At 29.5% G+C, this 23,282-nt stretch overlaps 1 protein-coding gene and 1 long non-coding RNA gene across 12 annotated transcripts in view; both read left to right on the forward strand.

The window, feature by feature from the left end:
- The first annotated feature begins 862 nt into the window (after positions 1 to 862).
- On the forward strand, positions 863 to 10,940 carry LOC147832725 (uncharacterized). Its single transcript, XR_015514691.1, has 4 exons — positions 863 to 1,335; positions 5,235 to 5,677; positions 8,237 to 8,405; positions 10,389 to 10,940. It is a non-coding gene; the product is annotated as an uncharacterized LOC147832725 (long non-coding RNA).
- A 7,908-nt stretch (positions 10,941 to 18,848) lies between these two features.
- Positions 18,849 to 23,282, forward strand: part of slitrk3a (SLIT and NTRK-like family, member 3a) — a 42,224-nt gene continuing 37,790 nt past the window's right edge. For all 11 annotated transcript variants that reach the window (XM_087292823.1, XM_087292819.1, XM_087292815.1 and 8 more), the window contains exon 1: positions 18,849 to 19,064. The gene's annotated coding sequence lies outside the window, so the exon portion shown is untranslated. The remainder of the gene's footprint in view (positions 19,065 to 23,282) is intronic.

A 23,282-nucleotide genomic window follows, 5' to 3' on the forward strand; every position in this document is an offset into this window, starting at 1 on the left:
AGTTGATTTGTGTTGGGACAGCCTAAAGAAATTAAGTTAACATATTAGTGTTTACAAATTTAAGTAGAATTAAACACACATCTTTTAGGCTTAGTCCCTTTATTAATCTGGGGTCGCCTCAGAGGAATGAACTGCCAACTTATCCAGCACATGTTTTACAAAGCAGACACCCTTCCAGCTGCAACTCATCTCTGTGAAACATCCATACACACTCAATCACACACACTTCTTTATTTAGAACAATAAACACACACACACACACACACACACATATGTATACATATACATATATATGTATACATATATATGAGCAATATTACACTCGTAGCAGTGAGATATGGCTGTATATTGGCACTGGTGGGAGGTATGCGTTGGCACGAGGCCGCAGGTCGAGTGCCTTAGTGCCCCCACCAGTGCTGATATACAGCCATATCGTGTGTGATATTGCATTTATACATCAGTTTGACGGCATATTTGTGTATATAAAAACAAAATCAAACATGGAGAGTCTCAAAAACCCTTTTGTATGAGGAACTACTTTCTTCCGGATTCAAATCATAAGCTGACAGTTAAACAGTTGAGTGTGCATCTTTTAAACTTTAGATCTGCAGTGTCTGCTTTTTGCTGGCTGTATGTGGGCGGAGTAATACACAAAGGATAAAGAGGCTGTAGGAGTTCTGATATTGGAGAATATCGCACGGCTATCAGCCAATCAGATTTGACCAGACAGAACTGTTGTATATATATATATATATATATATATATATATATATATATATATATATATATATATATATATATATATATATATTGATATTGATATTGATATATTGATATATATATATATATATTGATATATTTAATATTATTCCACTATAAAAAACTAAAGTTCAACATCTATATCTTATCTGCTTTTTCACCATGTGTATGTGTGTGTGTGAGAGAGTGTGTCAACATTAATTGACTGTATGCTAAATAAGCGCACAGTTCCAGGTGCTGGGTCTCGCTGTGTGTTTGCTGAAGCGAGCTCTGATCTGACACTCCTGCATGGGGAAATTATCCGGGCTGGTTATGACACAGTCCGCTGAGCCAGGGTCATCTGAAAGCTCATCAAATCACCTCCAAGACTTCCAGCATATGGCCTGTTTGACCCTCAAGGGCACGGCTACTCAGAAAAAAAAGCTCAATATGTTTCAAGGATCTGCTGTTGAGAGCGGCCTGACTTGTGAATTTTACATCCCTCGGCTCATTTGTTAAGCTTGTCACTCAAAGCGAGCAAAGGATCAGAAAGTGAGGGCTTCATCATTTTCTGGCTTCTGAGACAACAGTTATAAGGTGCATATTTTAATTCAGATTGATTTTTTGGTAAAGCCAATAGTGTCTCTATCAAGATTCTTACTGACTATGGTGCAGCATTCCAATCACTGCATGATGTGATATTCACGTTTGTTCATTTGTTTGTCAATTTAATCGATTCGTTATTTTATTCATTCATTCATTCATTCATTCATTCATTCATTCATTCATTCATTAACTTGTTAAATGATTAATTAAATCATGTGTTGATTTTTTGACTTAATTCAAATGTTAATTAATTAATTTATTGTTAAATCTTTACTTTGTTAATTCATTCATTCATTCAATCATTCGTTCGTTCATTCATTCATTCATTCATTCATTCATTCATTCATTCATTCATTCATTACCTTGTTAATTAATGTATTCATTCATTTGTTAATTCAATAATTTATTCTTTAGTTAATTTATTCATTGTTTCTTTTATTTGTTAATTATTTTATTTATTCATTCATTCATTTATTCATTTTTCTTTCATCGTTTGTTAATTCATTGGTGAATTTGTTAATTCATTCATCCATTTGTTCATTCATTCGTTCATATGTTTTTCATTGGTTATTTCATTCATTCATTCATTCATTCATTCATTCATTCATTCATTCCTTTGTCAATTCATTCTTTCATTCTTGAAGTTGTTCTCTAATTATTCATTCATTCATTCATTCATTCATTCATTCATTCATTTGTTCATTCATTAAATAATTTGTTTGTTAATTAATTAATTTGTTCATTCCTTTATTTGTTTGTTAATTCAACAATTCGTAATTTATTAAGTTGTTAATTCATTCATTTTGTTGATTAATTAATGAATGAATTTAGGAATGCATTCTCTAATTCTTCATTCATATATACATTCATTATTTATTCATTCATTCATTTGTTTATTTGTTCAGTAATTATTTATTAATTTGTTTGTAAATTCATTTCTCTTTTAATTCATTCATTCATTTATTTACTATCTTTTACAGTCATTAAGTGTATTTTTCTTACTTTCTTTACTTTTTCTATCTTCAAAAGAAGAAACAACCCAACTGTTTTGACTAAGCTTTAAATCATATATATATGATATATTTATATATATATATATATATATATATATATATATATATATATATATATATATATACATATATATATATATACATATATATATATATATATATATATATATATATATATACACACATATATATATATATATATATATATATATATATATATATATATATATATATATATATATATATATATATATTTTTTTTTTTTTTTTTTTTTTTTTTTTTTTTTTACAAATTTTCTCTATTGGTTTGACTCATTATTTTAGCACAACACTGTAGCTCACTTGCAAAAGCTCATACCTTCCCAAAACAGTTCACTCATGTGTCAAAACTAAATTTCCTTCTCATTCAAACAGCCAGTGCCCCCTAAATACTTTGTCCATTTAGCATTGTGTAAGCACTGCAAGTCAAAACGTTTAGATGTTTTGTCATTATGGCAAAGGACTACTAAACTATCCCTCATGTCCACCTTACAGTCTTAGTCCAGTCCTTCATTGGCAATGGTTACTGTACTGTTCTGCACTGTTGCTAACAGAATACAATTGTTTATAAAACTGAAAAAAGAAATGGGATTTTAGGGTAAGCTTAGCCTCCAAGGTTTGACGTCACACATTGACTGACACGTTTTAGAGAGAACAACCATTAGACTGAGAATTACCAATCAGTTTAGATCAACAAGATCTATTCACTTGGAAATTGTGCCATAATTTAGGCTATCTGTACTCAATCATTTGCAAAGATCTACTTAGACATTTGCAATTGGATGAAATGAATGAGAAATTAAAATCTGTTGTGAACAATTGTCTCCATGTGGTTTGGAGGTTTGTCCATGTTGTTTTTAGAACGTAATTCCTGTTTCAAGAAATGAGTCAAATCAATGGAGAAAAACTGTAATCTACATACATACTGCGCTGCCTAAATCCTTACACGAAAGAGAATGGACCCTATATATGTTTTCTTGGAAGTACTCAACGTGAATTTAACTTACGACAAAAAAGAACTGTAAACCCTTCTTGGAGCAAGGTGTACATAGACAATGAGACCAAAGAGACATTATAAAATAATTATAAGAAAATTATAAAATAAATAATGGAATAAAACAAATAAATGAACATATATGTTGCTATTTCATTTTCAATGAAAGATTAAAAAAAAAGAAAAACTTACAGACTGCGTCTGAAACAGCCTACTACTCAGTAGGTGCTGCATTTGAATTTAAATGTACTACTCGGCCGTTAGAAAAGTACATTCTATACAGTATGAATGTGAAAAGCATGAATGGATTTCAGATGTACTACATCCGCCATTTTGTCACGGTCATGTGACCTACCTGCATCAGTTGCGTCGCTTCACTTCCACTCAAGAATTCTCTCATGGAGGCATTATGGGATAGCGCAGCGTGCATGGGATGCGCACTCAATAATCTCGCTGGAAGTAGTCATCTGGGTACTTCTCGCATACTGATTTTCAAATTCTGTTAATTCGGACATACTACTCGGCTCGCATACTGATTTTATTGTACTATATAGTATGGAAGTATGCAGTTTCGGACGCAGCCACACTAAACTTTTTTTCTTGTACAAAAAAAAAAACCTTTATGGATATATGGATCCATGTGATAGTACATTATGTCAGATTAATCCATTTTGGATGAACTACTCCTTCAAATACTGTTTAAAGGGCACCTAGGTTACCCCTTTTTCAGATTTAATATAAGTCTTTTGCATCTCTAGAATGTGTATATAAAGTTTCAGCTCAAAACGCCCATTAGATTTTTCATTATACCTTTTACAAGATGCTGTTTTATACTGATTTCCAGCAGGGGGTTGTTTTGTCGTACTGCGCCTTTAAGACGAGTCTTTCCCGCCTACTATTTCTACGTGCTTTAATCTCCTCCCTCGGCTGCATCAGACAACAGACAGACTTAAAGGAAGAAGATCTCACTTAGCGTTTGTGAGAAATACTACAGTAAGAACTAATCTTTACTAATCAGTATTGTGAAGTTGCATTGATGAGTCACACGCAATATCGTTACAAAGTTCCCGCGCGTGCGCACACACACACAGATACACACACACACCGCAGCTGACACACACACACACACACACACACAGGCAGGCAGACAGACAGAGCGTGCTTAGCTTAGCTTTGTTTTTGCACTCAAATGTGACAGGATACAGGCTAACCTCCAGTGCTGTTTGGATATCTGTTATGCTAATGTACAAAATAAACCTGATTTAACTTCCACAAACCGGGATTGAAGCGTCTTCCTTTATAATTGTTCGGACACGCGGGTGTGCTGATGAAGTAAAGCTGAAGTAAAACGCTGTAATTAATTACACACATACTCTGTTTTAAAACACTTTAAACATGTGAAACTTACTCTTAATCACATTTGATGATGATTGCTGATCCTAGCGAACAGAACAGACCTTTTATTCCCGGTTGCTTTGCGTATGTCTGCCTGGTCTTGTTGACATATACACGTGACTAATGGAACATGTTAATGCGCGCAGCTGTCAATCAATTCTGTGGGCGGGGGGACCGCACTCTTATGTAAAGTTGCGGTCGGTCTGAAAACCGCTCTAACTGGTCCACCGTTTTTATGTTGTTAAATTGAAAAATAAGGACTCTGTGTGTTTGTATCACCCCAGTATGACGGTCTATACACTATATATACACATATGTTTGTCCAAATAGCTTGAAAAGTAGATTTTTCACCATAGGTGCCCTTTAACATCTAATAAGTTGCATGAAAGTACACATTTTAGCTGAGGAAAGATTATGTTTGAATGTTTTATCCTTCTTTGCAAACCACAGGTCAAGAGTCATTGAAGATGCATTAAGACTCCAGAAAGACACTCGAAACCTTCCTGTGCTCAGAATGCTGAACATTTACGCTGACAGGAAGAAGCTAGTGGGAGCAACCTGATACAGCGATGATGAGATGCTACTTTGCACTGATAAAAATATGTGCTTTATTTTCATACCAAGCATATAATTATAAACTCTTCCAGCTCAGCCTTTAATGAATAAGGGAGGAAGGGTGAAAAGCTCAGAGAGGAGCATCAAATGCTGGATCCACACAGAGCTTCCCACACATGCAGGCTTTTCCAGAGCGTCATACTCCCGATCCTGAAACTTCAGCAAATCACATAGCTGCGCCGTGACATGCTAATGACCTCATCCTGCCCACAGCCAATGATCTCATCCCTCTTGGTGTAGCCCGCCTACTTCTGACGCCTTTGCTGCCATTGCCTCAGGTCAGTGGGATTTCTAGCAATTACTGCTCTTTCTTTTAGCGTTTCTGCATTTTATTCAAGCTTTTTTTTTAGCTTATTGTGATTCATTCCTTTATTCCTTCATTTATTCATTCACTCATTCATTCATTTCTTCATTTGTTTATTAATGCATTTGTTATTTCATACATTTTTTTTTTATTCAGTAATTTGGTGACACATTCATTCGGTTTGTAGTTTATTAATTTGTTCGTTCATTAATTAATCGATTCATTTATTCATTTGTTCATTTGTTAATGCATTTGTTATTCCATGTTTTTTTGTTAATTCAGTAATTTGTTAACTCACTCATTTGGTCTGTAATTCATTAATTTGTTCATTCATTCATTCATTCATTCAATTCTTCATTTGTTAATTAATGCATTTGTTATTTCATTCATTTTTTCGTTAATTCAAAAATTTCTTAATTCATTCATTCGGTCTGTAATTCATTCATTTGTTCATTCATTAATAATTTATTCATTCAGTCATTCATTTATTCATTCATTCATTCATTTATTTGGTAATTAATGCATTTGTTATTTCATTCATTTTTTCATTAATTCAAAAATGTCTTAATTCATTCATCCGGTCTGTAATTCATTCATTCATTCATTCATTCATTAATTCATTCATTCATTCATTCATTCATTTATTCATTCATTCATTCATTCTTCATTCTTTCATTCATTTATTTGTTAATTAATGCATTTGTTATGTCATTTTTTTTTTTTTTTTTTTTTTTGTTAATTAAATTGTCTTAATTCATTCATTCGGTCTGTAATTAATTCATTTGTTTGTTTATTAATAATTTATTAATTAATTCATTCATTCGTTTGTTAATTAATGCATCTGTTATTTCATTCATTTTCTTCGTTAATTCAATCATTTCTTAATTCATTAATTCGGTCTGTAATTAATTCATTTGTTTATTAATTCATTCATTTGTTCATTCATTTATTTATTCTTTCATTCATTCATTTTTGTTAATTCAAGTTGTTGAATCTATCTTTTGGATGAGACGTTAAATCAAGGTCCTGACTCTGTGGTCATTAAAAATCCCATGGCACTTCTCGTAAAAGAGTAAGGGTGTGACCCCTGTGTCTTGGCCAAAGTTTCTCAATCTGCCCTTACGATCATGGCTTCTCAATCATCCCATCCACTGAATTAGCTCTATCACTGTTTCTCAACTTCATCAATAGCTGGTGTATATCCAAGTGGATGCTGCACACTGGTGGTGGTGTGGAGAGACCCCCTCATGATTGTAAAGTGCTTTGGGTGTATGGCCATACACAATAGATTACTATATAAATATACACATTAAATTACAATTCATTTAATTGTTCATTTACTTTTTATTATTTCGTTTGTTTTTTCATTAGTTACTTTATTCATTCATTCATGTTCATTCATTCATTTGTTATTAAGTGCATGTGTAAATTAATGTTAATTATTTTTAATTAGTGCATGTGCATATTTGTTAAGTAATGCATTTATTTTGTTGTTAATTTAATAATTTGTCAATTTTGTTTATTCATTCATTTGTTCATTAATTTATTTGTTCATTCATTTCGTTGGTCTGTAATTCATTTTATATTTTTTCAATATTAATTAATTAATTCATTCATTCATTCATTCATTCATTCATTCATTCATTTTTGTTATTTCAGTTTGTTAATATATTCATTCATTTGTTCATACATTCATTCTTTTTTCAATAATTTAATCATTCATTCATTCATTTTTTTCATTCATTCATTTATTCATTCATTCATTCATTTTTTTCATTCATTCATTCATTCATTTTTTCATTTGCTAATTTGTTTATTCGTTCAGTTGTTCATTCAATTATTAATTTCCATTCATTCATTCATTCATTCATTCATTCATTCATTTATTTATTCATTCATTTGTTAAATAATTAATTTATGTATTCATTCATCATTTATTTACCCATGAATTCATTCATGCATTCATTTGTTAATTAATGTATGTGTTCATATTTCATTCAATTTTTTTGTTAATTTAAATGTTTGTTAAATCATTCATTCATTTGTTTATTCAGTCATTTAATTAATTTGTTCCTTCGGCCTGTAATTCGTTCATTCATTCATTCATTCATTTTCAATTAATTAATACATGTATTCATTTATTTGTATTAATTCAATTTGTTCGTTCATTATTTTTCATTAATTAATTAATTTATCCATTAATTTATTAAATCATTTGTTCATTCATTCATTCATTCATTCATTCATTCATTCATTCATTCATTCATGTGTTCATTCATTTTTTGTTAACTTAATCATTTGTTAATTCATTTAGAATTATTTATTCATTCATTTGTTCATTCATTAATGAATGAACTTGTTAATTAATTAATTTGCTCATTCTATCATTTGTTAATTTGTTTTAATATGTTTATTCTTTTTTTCAGTCAGTCATTTTTGTTTGTTTCTTCCTTTCTTTCTTCATAAAAGTAATAAAAGACATAAATGTAATTGAGAAACAAATGAAGCAGCAACAGCATCTTTCAAAATTTAGGGGTCACAATGCAGGCTTTTCCAGAGCGTCATACCTCAATCCCACCAACTCAGCGAATCACAGCACTGCGTCGTGACCCACTGATGACCTTATTCTGCCCACAGCCAATGATCTCATCCCTCTTGGCGGAGCCTGCCCACTTCTAGCGCCTCTGCTGCCATTGCCTCAGGTCAGTGGGATTTCTAGCAATTACAGCTCTTTCTTGTTTAGCTTTTCTGCATTTTATTCAAGCTTTTTTTTTTTTTTTTTTTTTTTTGCTTATTGTGCTCAGCCGAGGAAGAGAGGTTGTTCACAGGGTGCTTGTTCTGGCAATTAGGTATGATTAATGTTTAAAAAAATGCCAAAGTTGTCCCTGCAAGGGAAGTCAGTTCACATGGCGGCCAACACCATCAAGCAGGCTTTTTTTTTTTTTTTTTTTCCTGTTTTATAATTAAGTAAAGGCTGAAGATCATGCAAGTTCTGTCCTGGAAAAATTCTGTGATCTGTTGATTTGTCTTGCTATGTGAGATTGTCCTAGCTTAGTGCAAAATATTTTGTAAAAATAAGTAAGCAAGTAAGTAAGTAAATAAGTAAGTAAGTAACCAACCAACCAACCAAATAAATAAATAAATAAATAAATAAATAAATAAATAAATAAATAAATAAATAAATGAATATCATTCTAATAAAAATAAATGAATAAATAAATAAATGCCATTAGTTCTGATTTTAAAAACATATAAAGAAATATAATTAGTTCTGATTAAAAAAATTAATGAATAGCATTAGTTCTAATTCAATAAATAGATAAGTAAATAAATAGATAAATAAATAAATAAATAAAAAATAAATGAATATCATTCTAATAAAAATAAATAAATAAATAAATGCCATTAGTTCTGATTTTAAAAATAAATAAATAAATAAATATAATTAGTTCTGATTAAAAAAATTAATGAATAGCATTAGTTCTAATTTTATAAATAGATAAGTAAATAAATAGATAAATAAATAAATAAATAAATACAATAAGTTCTGATTTTAAAAAATAAATAAATAAACACCATTAGTCTTGATTAAAAAAATAAATACCTTTAGTTCAGATTTTAAAAAAATAAAACAAATAAATAAATTAATACCATTAGTTCTGTTTTTTAATTAATAAATAAAATTAGTTCAGATTTAAAAATTAATAAATAAATAAACACCATGAGTTCTGATTTAATACATAAATAAATTAAATTCTGTATATCTTTGACTGCAAACAATTATTGTATGTACATTTTTTTCTAAGGTAAGTGGTTGTAAACAATTTATATAGGCTGAGTTTAAGCAAACTAATTATATTTCGTAATTCCGCCCATATAAATTGTTTGCAACCACTTACCTTACAAAAATGTGTAAATCCATTGAACTGAATGAGTTAAACAGTTGACTTTTATCATTTTAAAACTCAAACAGTCGATCTCCGGGTCAGAGCATCTTTAGCTTATCTTAGCATAGATCATTGAATCGGATTAGACCATTAGCATCTCACTCAAAAATGACCAAAGACTTTCAATAATTTTCCTAATAAGCAGATTCTAATTGATGGTGGAAATATAGGACGTGGTGCTGGGGAATATTTTCAGGTGCTGGGGAATACCATGGTACAGCAGCAAAGTTACTTGTTTATTACACAAGAATAAGAGTGCAGTCTAGCCATATTGGCCTAGAAAATAGTAACTTCACATTTTCTTTCTTAATGCACAATGTAACTACAGAACAGTCCAGTTATTAAACACGGATGATTATCAATATACTTTGGTCATTTTTGTTAGAGATGCTGATCGTCTAATACGACTAAATTTTCTGTTAAGCTAAGCTAAAAGTTCTCCTAGATTCAGAGATGGCTGAATTGATTAAAAGAGTTCAAACTCAACTGTGTAACTCTAGGGGACTTGTAAAATAAGTTCCCTAAAAACTACATTTAAACGTTTAATGGGGGCTCGTCCGGGATACGCATATATATTTTTTTCATATTCTGATTTATTACTTAATGTTATATGTGTCCATCAGTTGTACCCTTTAAAAGGCCAGTTTTTTAAGCACTGCTTATTGTCTTTACTATGAGTCTTGACCTTCACCTCTCAAAACTTTTAGATTTATCTCCTTCACCTCTGTTCTCCTTCAGTTTATCCGGGACACATGGAGATGCATTATTGTCTTACCGGGGTGCCAAGCGTTCGGCGCTGTGCCTTTTCCTGTTGGATGGAGCCCTGCAGGGAAATCAGGAAGGAATCAGTGTAATCCAATGAGCCTGCTGTACCTCTCAACACTTTGTGCCAATGAACACACACACACACACACACACACACACACACAGACACACAGTTTTATAGCAATGCTCCATCAATCCCTCTGTGTCCCTTAGCTGCTCTGTCTTCATTCTCTGACACTACACCTGTTTATTCTCTAAACATCTTCAGTCTCTCTTTTTTCTTCAGGCTAAACCCAAACACTATAGAATGAGAGGAAAACAAACCCTCATCTGACTGAAGTGTCTTCATAAATGTCAACAGTCGTATTCAAGATGGATTTTCGCCATCGAGAAATAGATTTTTAGCACTAATTGAAACACCTTTAAAGTCTGCATGAACTGGAAGCTGCCACCATTTTGTTTTCTTTTTTTCATATTATGACGCAGTTCCTAGAAAAACTGAATATTAAATGAAAAAATAGTGGGTGTGGCTTGTATTTTTCTACTGTGAGCTGATTGGATGTAGTAAAGAAGGCATTTAATTCAGAAATATCGGGAAAAGGGTTTGTGGAGAGTTATTACATCCTCACAGATTCCTCCTGCTCACCATTTCTGTTTGTTGTCAAAACTGACAGCTGGAGGGGTGTGGTTAACATAACCACAGAGAGATGTAATCTGAGAATTTAACTGAAAACTTTTCAGATTGTAATGAAAGATTACAAGAGCAAACTTTTTTTTTCTTCTTAACGACACATACAGATGAATTGTTTACCACAAAAGTAATATGATTATTTTGATTTCAGGTGCACTTTAAAGATGGATCTGTTAAAATAAGAGAGCTAAAATGCACATTCTGGAAAATTCCACCAGTCAAAAGCAACAATCAAAGTGTGAAGATCTTTCTCTGCCCAATACCATGAAACTACCCACGAATGATGTAACCAGTCTCAAAACACTATCTTACGAAACATCTGCATATTTGCAACAATCTTTATTTGTGTCATTTGCATTTATGAAATCATTTTATTTATTTATTTATTTAATTATTTTTTAAATGTATTATTTTTTAATCACTATTATTATTTAATGCATATATTTTTATTTAGGACTTTATTTACATATTATTATTATTATTTAGTTTATTTAAATTAGTTAACACTGGATTTATTAGCCTCAAATCTCATGGTAGTGAGAAATCCAATAGTTTTTGAAACAAAATTAAAGAACAGAAATAAAAAAGAAAAGAAAAAAAATGAAACAAAATAAAAAGTAAACAAAATAATAAAAAAGCAAATTAAAGAAAATAAATATTTACAGTTATCATATTCTCTGCATGCTTAAAATGAAAGTTTGTATTTGGGAGTCTATTCATAGCTAGTTCTTTCGATTAACGGCATATAATTCTTTATGGGAGCCTTTTTATTTATTTAATTATTTATTTATTTTATTTTATTTGTTTAATATTTTTTATTTAAACTTATTTGTTTTTTTTTTATTATCATTTTTTTTCATTTATTTAGAACTTTATTTACTCACTCTGAAATTTGTTTACACTGGATTTATTAACCCCAAATCTCATGGTAGTGAGAAATCTAATTATTTTTTTGCGCATTTCACCAGACCTTTTTAAGAAAAAAATGTTTAATATGCAAATGAGGGATTATGTAATGAAATGTGCACTAATATGCACACATTTCCAGAAGAGAAATAAGATTGGATAAAGCCAGGTTCAAATTTATAGTTATGTTTGTTGACATATTAAATATTTTTACATACATCAAAAAAACAAAAAAATAAAAAACTGATTAAATTATTATATATGTTTTTATTTTATTTATTATTTTATATATTATTTTATTTTATGTATTCTTTTAATTCATTGTTTTATTTATTTAACTTTATTTGCAAATGGTATGTGAACAAACCTCTCTGTAAAAACCTTTATACGGATAGAACAGTTAAGTATATTAAAGGGCTCCTAACATTGACATTAAACCTTTTTTTTTTTCTGAAATGTTGTTTAAATATGCAAATGAGCATAATGTAATTATAAAATTAAATGTGTACTTATTTCCAGAAGAGAAATTAGAACACTTGATGAAGTCAGATTAAAGTTTCCTATTTCGATTTGCTTCTGTGTAAAGAAGACTTCTGTGTAAAAAAATCGAAAATATCAAGATTAAATTAAATTAAACAAAATAAAAAAAAAGTAAAAAAAATAAATAAATAAATAAAAGGACAAAAAAAATATTTTAAAAATATAATACAATAAAACAAAAATTAAATAAAAAGCAATAAAATAAAACAAAATTTTATAAAAGAAAACAAAGGAAAGTTAAAAATGAAATACAATAAAATAAAGAAAAACAATAACATAAAATGAAATTAAAGAAAAGAAAAGAAAAAAATAAAGACAAATATAATACAATAAAATGAAAACAAAAAAAAGCAAGAAAATGAAATGAAACTAAATTAATTAAAACTAAAAGAATGACCAAAATAAATAAATAAGTTAAAATAAATAAACAAAAGAAAAGGAAATAAAAAAAACAACACAATAAAATGAAACAAAAAGCAAAGCAAAAAAGGAGTCAAACAAAATAAAAGAAAAGCTAAAATAAATTGAATGATAAAAAATTATGAAAACAACATAATATAAAATGAAATTTAAAAGAAGAAAAAAAAGAATGAAAAAGCATAACACAATAAAAGAAAAACAAACCGATAAAAGTGAAAAAATTAAGGAACAGAAATTAAAAAGAAAAGAAAAAACAAAAAAAATAAAGCAAAATTTAAAATACAATAAAAATAAACTAAACAAAATTATATAAAAGGAATTAAAGAAAAGTATATATATATATATATATATATATATATATATATATATATATATATATATATATATATATATATATATATATATATATAAGAAAAGGCAAAAGGATAGATAATATAAAATGAAGAATGAAATGAAATAAAGAAAACAACAAAAATAAAACCAAGTAAAAAAGTTACTTAATTAAAACAAAATTTAAATATAAAAGGAATTTAAAGAAAAGAAAAAAATATGTGTGTGTGTGTGTGTGTGTGTGTGTGTGTGTGTGTGTGTGTGTGTGTGTGTGTGTATATATATATATATATATATATATATATATATATATATATATATATACTGCATATATATAACACAATACAATGAAATAAAAAACAATGCAATAAAATAATAAAGAAAAAATAGAAATTAAAATAATGAAAAAAAACTGATAACACTGAAATAAAAAGTAAATTAAAAATAAAATAAATTCTAAATACCAGCCTAAAGCCTTTTTAATTCCCAAATTTGAATGGTTTTACTTAAGATAAATTAGCTCTGCACCTTATTAGGACGACATCTAATACATAAATAAGCAAAAATACCAAATATTTACACACAAACACCTTAATAATCACTTTTTCTCTTAAGATTTTAGCAAGATTCTACTTTGTTTCTGACATTCAAAACAGGTTATTTTTTCATGCATGCTTTTAACTGGAAGCGTGTGCGCAAATAATGACTGAAATAAAGGTTTAGAGGCTTTGACTTTCAAAGGTCAGACCGTCGGTGAATAAATGATCATGAGTAATAACCCCCCATCAATGTCACACATCTCTTCTAGCTCCGCCCCTATGATTGATTGACAGGTAATCATCTGACTGTCCTGTGTTTTCAAATGATGCCCTTGCTAGGAGGGGATTTGGTGCAAATCATGAGGGAATTGATGCTGGTGGGTGCTTAGTCTTTCTGTGATTGACGTGAATGAACCCTCGGCTGTGTGTATTTTTTTTTTTTTTCCCATGCAGAAGCAAAGACACTACAGGCAAAACTATTGATTCTCATGGACTGGTCAATGCTGAGGTTTTGGGCTATACTTTGCTTTTTATAGTCTGTTGTTTGAGACTAATGAAAGAAAGCATCCAGTGTATGCTTTTATGTATTTATTTTGTTGCTGTTTATCTATAGTTTTTCAGATGTACTAAGCCAGATGTCTTAATATCAGGAACACTTTAGTTATACTTAACTATTTTATTTGTATATATTATTGTATTTATTTTAGTTTAATTATTTACTGATTATAAAAAAAAACAATTATTTTTTTCAGAAACTTTTTAATTAATTAATTAATTAATTAATTTGTTTGTTTATTTGTTTTTTTATCTAATTGTATTTTATTTTAATAAATTCTTTTTAATTTTCCAATAGTTTTATTTTATTATTTTAGTTATTTATTTTTATTTTATGTTATTGTATTTTATTATTCTTTTATTTTATTTTAATAGTTTTATCCTGTTTTTCAATTTTGTTAATTTTATTATTTTATTTATTTTATGTACATTTTTTATTATTATTCTAATTGATTTGGGTAGTCTCATCCTATTATTTATTATTTATTTATTTATGTTATTATTATTATTATTATTATTATTATTATTATTATTATTATTATTATGATAATTTTGTCCTAATTTTTTATAATTAGTTATTTTAATATTTTATTTATTTTATATTATTTTTAATTATTATTTCGTTTATTTTTTTTATAGTTTTATCCTTATTTTCTAATATTTTTTTATTAATTAATATATTTATTTTATTTTTTAATATTATTTTATCTTATTTTGATTATTTCATCCAAATTTTTAAATTATTTTATTTTATAATTTTTTTATGTTTAAAAAACACACATATATATATTTTTATATATATATATATATATATATTTTTTTTTTTTTTTGATAGTTTTATCCTAATATAATCCTGTATCAGAGCAAGTAGTAATTCTCATTGCATAGCTACATTTAAAAATACTTTTGGTTTCTAAAAGATAACAAAGAGAGAGGAAAAAGTAGTAACTGTAGTATTTTATTAATTATTTTTATTTAATTATTTAGTTTTTATTGTATTGTCATTTTGATAGTTTCATCCTAATTTTCTTTTTATTTTATTTTATTATTTTTATTATTTTAAAATTGTATTTTATTTTATTTTATTATTATTTTGATAGTTTAATCCTAATTTTCTATTTTTATTTTCTATTTATTTTTTATTATTATTTAATTTTATCTTATTTTGGTAGTTTCATCCTAATTTTTTAATTATTTAGTTTATTTATTTTGATTTCATTTTACTATTTCATTAAATTATTTTATTTTTATATTTTAATCCCAATTTTCTAATTATTTTATCATATATTTTTTATATTTTATTTATTTTTATTTAATTTTTTTTCAATAGTTTTATCCTAGTTTTCTAATTATTTAATTCAATTTGATTCATTTATTTTTATTTCATTTTATTATTTAAATAAATAATTTTATTTTTAATTTTTCATCCCAATTTTCTAATTATTTTATTATGTTTTTATTCATATATTTTTATATTATTGTTTTGTTATTATTTGTTATTTTGTCATTAAGTAATGTTTTATTTTCTTTTTTATTTTTATTTTAACATTTTATTTATTTATTTTTATTTTATTTTAGATTGATAGTTTCATCATAATTTTCTAATTATTTAATTTATTTTTATTTCATTCTATTATTTTATTAAATTATTTTATTTTTTATATTTTCATCCCAATTTTCTAATTATTTTGTCATATATTTTTTATATATATTTTTTTATTTTTTTTTATTTATTCTTTTTTTTTTATTTTATTTTGATCGTTTCATCCTAATATAGATGTGTCAGTGCAAAAAGCCGTAATTTTCATTGTTTAGCTCATAGCTGCATTGAAAAATACTTGTGGCTTTTAAACCACAACAAAAAGAGAGGAAAATGTAGTAACTGTGGTATTTGTTGACAGATATGTTCACATTAAATATAATTTTTTGGGAAGAACTTCTTTATTCTTATTTAAAATGCAGTCTGGTTCCTAAATAAAATAAAAACCGCATTTTCACCACAGTAATGAGGTGGAATGTTCTTACCTGTGGTTATTTTCTGAATATTTCAAAAGCCGCAGAATTAACTATGAAGAGCTTGAATACATTTTTATAAGGGCAAGTACAAAGAAGAATCAAGGACTTTAATGTCTGGACCTCTATGAATTATGGACTAAGCTTTCAGTTTTCTCCTGTGTTTTGTTGTAATGATCTTTTTCATCATAGTGAGGGAGAAAAAAAGCCTGGCCTTCGGATATTCCAGAAGATGACCTGAATCATAAAGAGCCTGATATAAGTAAAACAATATCTGTTAAAAATATATGAAACAAACATCTTTAGCATATTGATTGTGTACAGTAAGGTACTTCATAATAGTCACATATATGTTAATTATTTGTTTTGCCTTATATTAATTTGAAGTGCCATTACATTGTTTATTGTGGAGATATATCTTGTATCTGTTTACAGCCAATTTACATTTGTTCATAGCTCACAAAGAGCATAAATATAATCTTATACAGGTTATAAAATGTCATTCAAATACACTTAATCCAAAAAACTGTAAAAATTATAAAACTGAAATTTTCCTTTAATTTAAGATAAGCTGCTTTCTATGCGAATATACATTTAGCGGCCACTATATTAGGTACACCTGTCTAACTGCTTGTTAACGCAAATTTCTAATCAGCCAATTACATGGCCACTAATCAACGCATTTAGGCATGTAGACATGGTCAAATAGATCTGCACAAGCTCAAACTCAGCATCAGAATGGGGAAGAAAGGTGATTTAAGTGACTTTGACTGTGGCATGGTTGTTGGTGCCAGACGGGCTGGTCTGAGTATTTCAGAAACTGTTGATCTAATGGGATTTTCATGCACAACTATCTCTATGATTTACCAAGAATGGTCTGGAAAATAAAAAAATATGTAGTGAGCGGCAGTTCTGTCGGTTCAAATGCCTTGTTGATGCCAGAGGAGAATGGCCAAACTGGATCCAGCAGATAGAAAGACAACAGTAACTCAAATAACCACTCATTACAATCGAGGTATGAAGAGGACCATCTTTAAACACACAACACACCCAACCTTGAGGCAGATGAGCTACAGCAGCTGAATACAACACTGGGTGCCACCCTTATTGGCTAAGAACAGGAAACTGAGGCTACAAAAACGTTGCCTGGTCTAATGAGTCTCGATTTCTGCTATGACATTAGGATCTTAGGGTCAGAATTTGGCATCAACAACATGAAAGCATGGATCCATCCTGCCTTCCTTGTATCAAGAGTTCATGCTGGTAGTGGTGGTGTAATGGTGTGCATATTTCCATGGCACACTTTGCTCTTTGAGCCTACCTAAGTATTGTTGCTGACTTTGTCCATTCTTTATGACCAAAGTGTATTCATCTTCTGGTGGATACTTCCAGCAGGATAAAGTGCCATGTCATGAATCATCTCAGATTGTTTATTTTTTTAAAACATGACAATGAGTTCACTGTACTCAAATGGCCTCCACAGTCGGCAAACTCAATCCAATAGAGCACCTTTAAGATGTGGTGGAACGGGAGATTTGCATCATGGATGTGCAGCCGACAAATCTGCAGCAACTGCGTGATGCTATCATGTCAATATGGACCAAAATCTCTGAGGAATATTTCCAGTACCTTGTTGAATCTATGCCACAAAGGATTAAGGCAGTTCTGGGGGTCCAACGGTGTACTGTACCTAATAATGTGGCCGGTGAGTGTATGTTGAAATGGAATTTATGTCTGTGATGCAAAGTTGAATTTTCAACGTCATTACACGTCTTCAGCGTCGCTTGATCCATCAGAAATCATTCTAATATGCCAATTTGCTGCTCTAGTCAATTATCATTTATGTTTTCTGTTTCATATTTGTGTGGCTACCGTGATACATTTTACTGTAACATTATACATGTTTTTACTTTCTCGTTTGAGTAATTTAATGTATTCTTTATGAATATATTTAAAAATATGTACTTAAATATAAATGTATTTAAAATAGATAAATAAATTAATTGATTAATAAATATATTTGTTTATGTATGTATGCGTGAATACGTGTTTATTTAAATTTTAATAACTAAACCTATTAAAAATGTTAATAAAAGTCACTTTTTTTCAAAAGTCACTCGAACTTATTAAATGTAAAAGTTGTTGGTAGAAATATCAAGGTCCCATAATTCAATTCAAAAGCATAAATAAACTTGTAAATATATTTAAATATTAATGAAAAACTGTTATTACGGGAAACTGTTAATTTAGTGTCTTTTTTGCAGTGTACGGCTGAAATGAGAGTGATAGATCCATTAAAGACAACTTACTGGGCAAGTAGTAAAAGTCTACATCAACATCACATCAAAATGTTTGTATAAAAAGGGCGAAGTGTATGATTTCTTTAGCCGGATATCGGAAATGCTCTACAGTTTAATTTGATTCAGTGGTTCAGCTTCCGCTCTCAACAAACAGCTGGATTTGTTCCACATTAGCGAGTCATCTGATATTTTGCTGAAGAGGTCGATAAGTGTAAGATCTCCGCTGATATTGCATGTAAACAGTCGTATGGATTATTTTGATGTACGTCACCTCATAGTTTGTCTGTTAATGGCTTTATAAACGGGCCAGAGAGTAATGGAAACGGTGAAGCCTTGTCTTGTTCCTCGGTAGAAGGTAAATTGTTTTGATATAATTCCATTAGCAATGACAGAAGCTCTAGGTGAGGGATAAAAAGCATTGATCCGCTGCCTAAATGACTCCCCAAAGCCAAACTTTCAAAATGTCGCAAAATGTACTCCCTGTGTGCCGAAATGAAAGAACATTTGGTGCTTATTGACTTGTGTGTGTCTCTGGACCACAAAATTAGCCATAGTGGTTTATTTATTTGTTTGTTTGTCTGTTTATTTGTTTATTTGCTGGCTGGTTGCTTGGTTTTATGTACTTGTTTGTTTGTCTATTAATTGTTTGTTTATTTATTCAGTTTTAAAAACAGTCACAAGTGATTTATTTATTTATTTATGTGTTTATTATTTGTTTATTCAGTTTCAAAATCAGCCATGGATGCTTTGTTTGTTTGTTTGTTTATTTAGTTTGAAAATCAGTCCTAAGTGGTTTGTTTATTTGTATTTATTTGTTTGTTTGTTTGTTTTATTTCGAAATCTCTCATAGGTGTTTTGTTTTTGTTTTTTTGTTTTTTTTTATACAGTTTTAAAATCCATCATAAGTGCTTTGTTTGGTCATTTGTTTATTTAGTTTCAAAGTCATTCATGAGTGCTTTGTTTGTTTTTTGTTTCAAAATCAGACGTAAGTGGTTTATTTATTTGTTTGAATAGTTATTTTTTTGTTTGTTTTGTTTTTTTGGTTTCAAAATCAATCATAAGTGTTTTATGTATTTATTTATTTTTTATTATTTATTTTATTATTAATTCAGTTTCAAAATCAGTCATAAGCGATTTATTTAGTTATTTATTTGTCTGTTTGTTTATTCAGTTTCAAAGTCAGTCGATCATGCTTCATTTATTTATTTATTTGTTTATTTATTTTTCTATTAATTTGTTTATTTTGAAGTTTAAATACCATCTAAAAACTGCATAAATGCAAGCCTTCTATTGTTGTTTTTTCACAGCATTTGGCTGAGATATTACACTATTCTAACTGAGATATAAAACTAATCTGAGAATCCCCCCAAAAGAACTAAATAATCACCTGAAAGCCATCTGAAATAAATAAAGTATCTTTAAATTAAGTTCTTAGCAATGCATAAAATTAAAAATAAACTAAGTTAGGACATATTACAATAGTAAATTAGCAAAATATAGTCATGGAACTTTATCTTTACTTAATATTTTAATAAATGAAAAATAATTTTGACCCCTAACATGTATTTTTGGCTGTTAACATAAGACTGTTATAAGGTGTTTGTGGTCTAGGGTCACATATGTTTATTTCTGTGCAGTGTATGTATTTGAATGTGTAATATCTAAAAACAAAATATACCAGTGTATCTGCTATGGTGAATCAGTCCTTACTGAAATATAATTCAACTCAATACAAATTAAGTTTCTTTTTGTATAGCACTTTTTTCCGCAATAATTATCATTCCAAAGCAGTTTGTAGCCATTACATTCAAAATGCAGTAGATTAAGCATGTAGTGATCAAGCATATTTATTATTAACCTGCTGTTTAATATACAGTGTACTTTAACATTGTATATAATATATTTTCATTTAAATGATCTGATCATCATAAAAATTGATAACAATTTGTGTAACAAATATTGAATGATTTCCATTTGTTAAGTTGTTTTGATTGTATGATTTATGGCAAATTCTGCATCCAGCCTCCTTTTTTGTGCACCACTTTCAAGTAATAACAGCCTATTAATAGTTTTCTCTGCGTATAAAGCTGAAGCACAAGAAAGTATTTTGAAATGACTCACGTCACGTTTTAGGCTGTTTTCACTCTTCGATTGATCATTTGGTCTGAACCCAAGTTTGATTCCTCCTCCTCCACCCCTGCATCATTTGGTTTTCACGACATTTGCAGAATTGTACATCAAAAAAAGCTTAAAACTCCATCTTTAAGCCAAAAGACATCTACATTAAACAAATGACGATACATAAAATATGAATATACTGTAGTATGTTATAAAAGTGTGTATAATGGGACCAATAACACACTAAAGCAAATCCTGTCACCATTTGCTCACTCTCAAGTTAGGTATGGAGGTGTTCATGAAGAATGCTGGAAACCAGTAGCTAACACCCTGCAGCCTAAGACCGGTCACTCACTGAAGCTAAGCAGGGCTGAGTCTGGTCAGTACCTGGATGGTAGACCACATGGGAAAACTAGGTTTCTGTTGGAAGTGTTGTTATTAAGGCTAGCAGGGGGTGCTCAACCTGTGGTCTGTGTAAGTCCAAATGCCCCAGTATAGTGAAGGGGGTGCTATACTGTCAGTGAGCACTTTCAGATGAGTCTTTTGGATAATATGTTAAACCGAGGTCCTGACTCTCTGTGGTCATTAGAAATCCCATCGCACTTCTTGTAAAGAGTATGTTTAAGGTAAGGTGTCCTGGCCAAATTCCCTAAATCAGCCCTTACCACCATAGCTGGTGGGGAACGCACTGGTGCCGCTGTCCCGTGGCTGCCATCGCATTATCCAAGTGTAGAGACTCCCCCTCGTGATTGTGAAGTGCTTTGGGTGTATGGCCATACACTATAAATATGCTATAAAAATACACATAACATAACTGTAGGGGAAAAAATAAAACTAAATACTATGGAAGTCAAGGTACTCAAACAATGACTTGGGCAGCTTGTTGAAGCTAATAATTTAAAATGAGTTGAAGCAACACAGTTCTTAAGGTTTTTGGGGGGACAAATTGATTGATTTATGTTCAATCCACTTTATTGATTTGTGTCAGGACAGCATGAAGGAATTGTGTGGAACCCGGCGTTGTTGACTAGTTTTGAATATTTTCATTATGTTTTTAAGAGTTCCATGAACAATGTTAGGAATGAATGTTTAAGTGAGCATTTAGAGAGCGTTATTAAAAGGTTATGAAAATGTACTCACTATCTCTCTCTCTCTCTCTCTCTCTCTCTCTCTCTCTCAATTCAATTCAATTTAATTCAATTCAATAATTGCTTTATTGGCATGACAAATGTTACAAATGTGTTGCCAAAGCAGTTATAAAGTAACATATATAATAAAAACAGTACACACAGTAAATAGTAGTAAAAGTAAAAAAAAAAAAAGATTTTTACATATAATTAAATAAAATATCAACAATACATCATATTATTCAATATATCACATTAATATTCAATATATTATATTATTAATATACTATATTATTATTTTCTCGCTCTCTCTCTCTCTTTCTCTCTCTCTCTCTCTCTCTCTCTCTATCTCTCCTATTTGAAAAATGAAATTTTTTTTAGAAAACATCTTTTTTTTTTTTTTATTCACTGATTTTTTTAGATCCATTGATTCAAAAGTGACAAGTTTACTTTACCTAAAAAGTGAGTAAACTTGTTGTACCTTGGAACAATTTAGTTGATTATGCACATTTACATAAAGCCAAATTTACCTATTTAATGAGTGTTTATAACAAATACATTTGTTTTTTTGTTGGTTGGTTTGGCTTGGTTTGTTGATTGGTTGGTTCATTTGGCTTGGCTTGGTTGTTGTTTTTTTTTTTTTTTTTTTGGTTTAGTTTGGTTTGTTTTGACTTGTTTGTTGGTTGGTTTTGTTTGTTTGTTTGTTTGGTTTGAATTGGTTGGTAAAGATGTGGACCTGAACCGGTCTCACGGTTCGGTTACAATTTTCATGTCATCGATTCGGTTCAATTCGATATCTCGATGCAACACGGTGCATTGATGATGCTTTCCATACACAGTTTTATATATTTTTTTTCACAGCACAGCAATTATTGTATTAAAATATTTACATTTTATTTATATTCTATTTGTAATAGAATTTTGTTGTTTAATACTAACAGTCAGATATATAAACTGTATCTTTGAACAACATGAGCATTTATAGCAAAAAAACAAATATCCCGCTCGCTTTCTGAGCAAGTTCTTTCTTCCACCCCTTTGATTGGTCACATGCTCAACAGAAAGGGCTGCGATTGGCTCTTATTTGCTGGCGCTCTTCACAGATAAGACACACACTGATAAACGGCTGCAGGGATCACAGCTGATCCATGATAGAGACGGTGGAGAAAACTCTGCAGACGCATGCTCTTGTATCTATGCAGAAGTATCGCTGTAACAGCCAAGAGGAGAGGAAAAGTCACGCCAGCAGGTCAAATGGGCCACAGTGGGAGAGAGAGGCCCAATCCCAATTCTATTTTTTTTACCCCTACCGCTTCCCCTTCCCCTTG

This window comes from Danio rerio, chromosome 18 (assembly GCF_052040795.2).
Source record: "Danio rerio strain M-AB ecotype USA chromosome 18, GRCz13ab, whole genome shotgun sequence".
NCBI classification, from domain to species: Eukaryota; Metazoa; Chordata; class Actinopteri; order Cypriniformes; family Danionidae; genus Danio; species Danio rerio.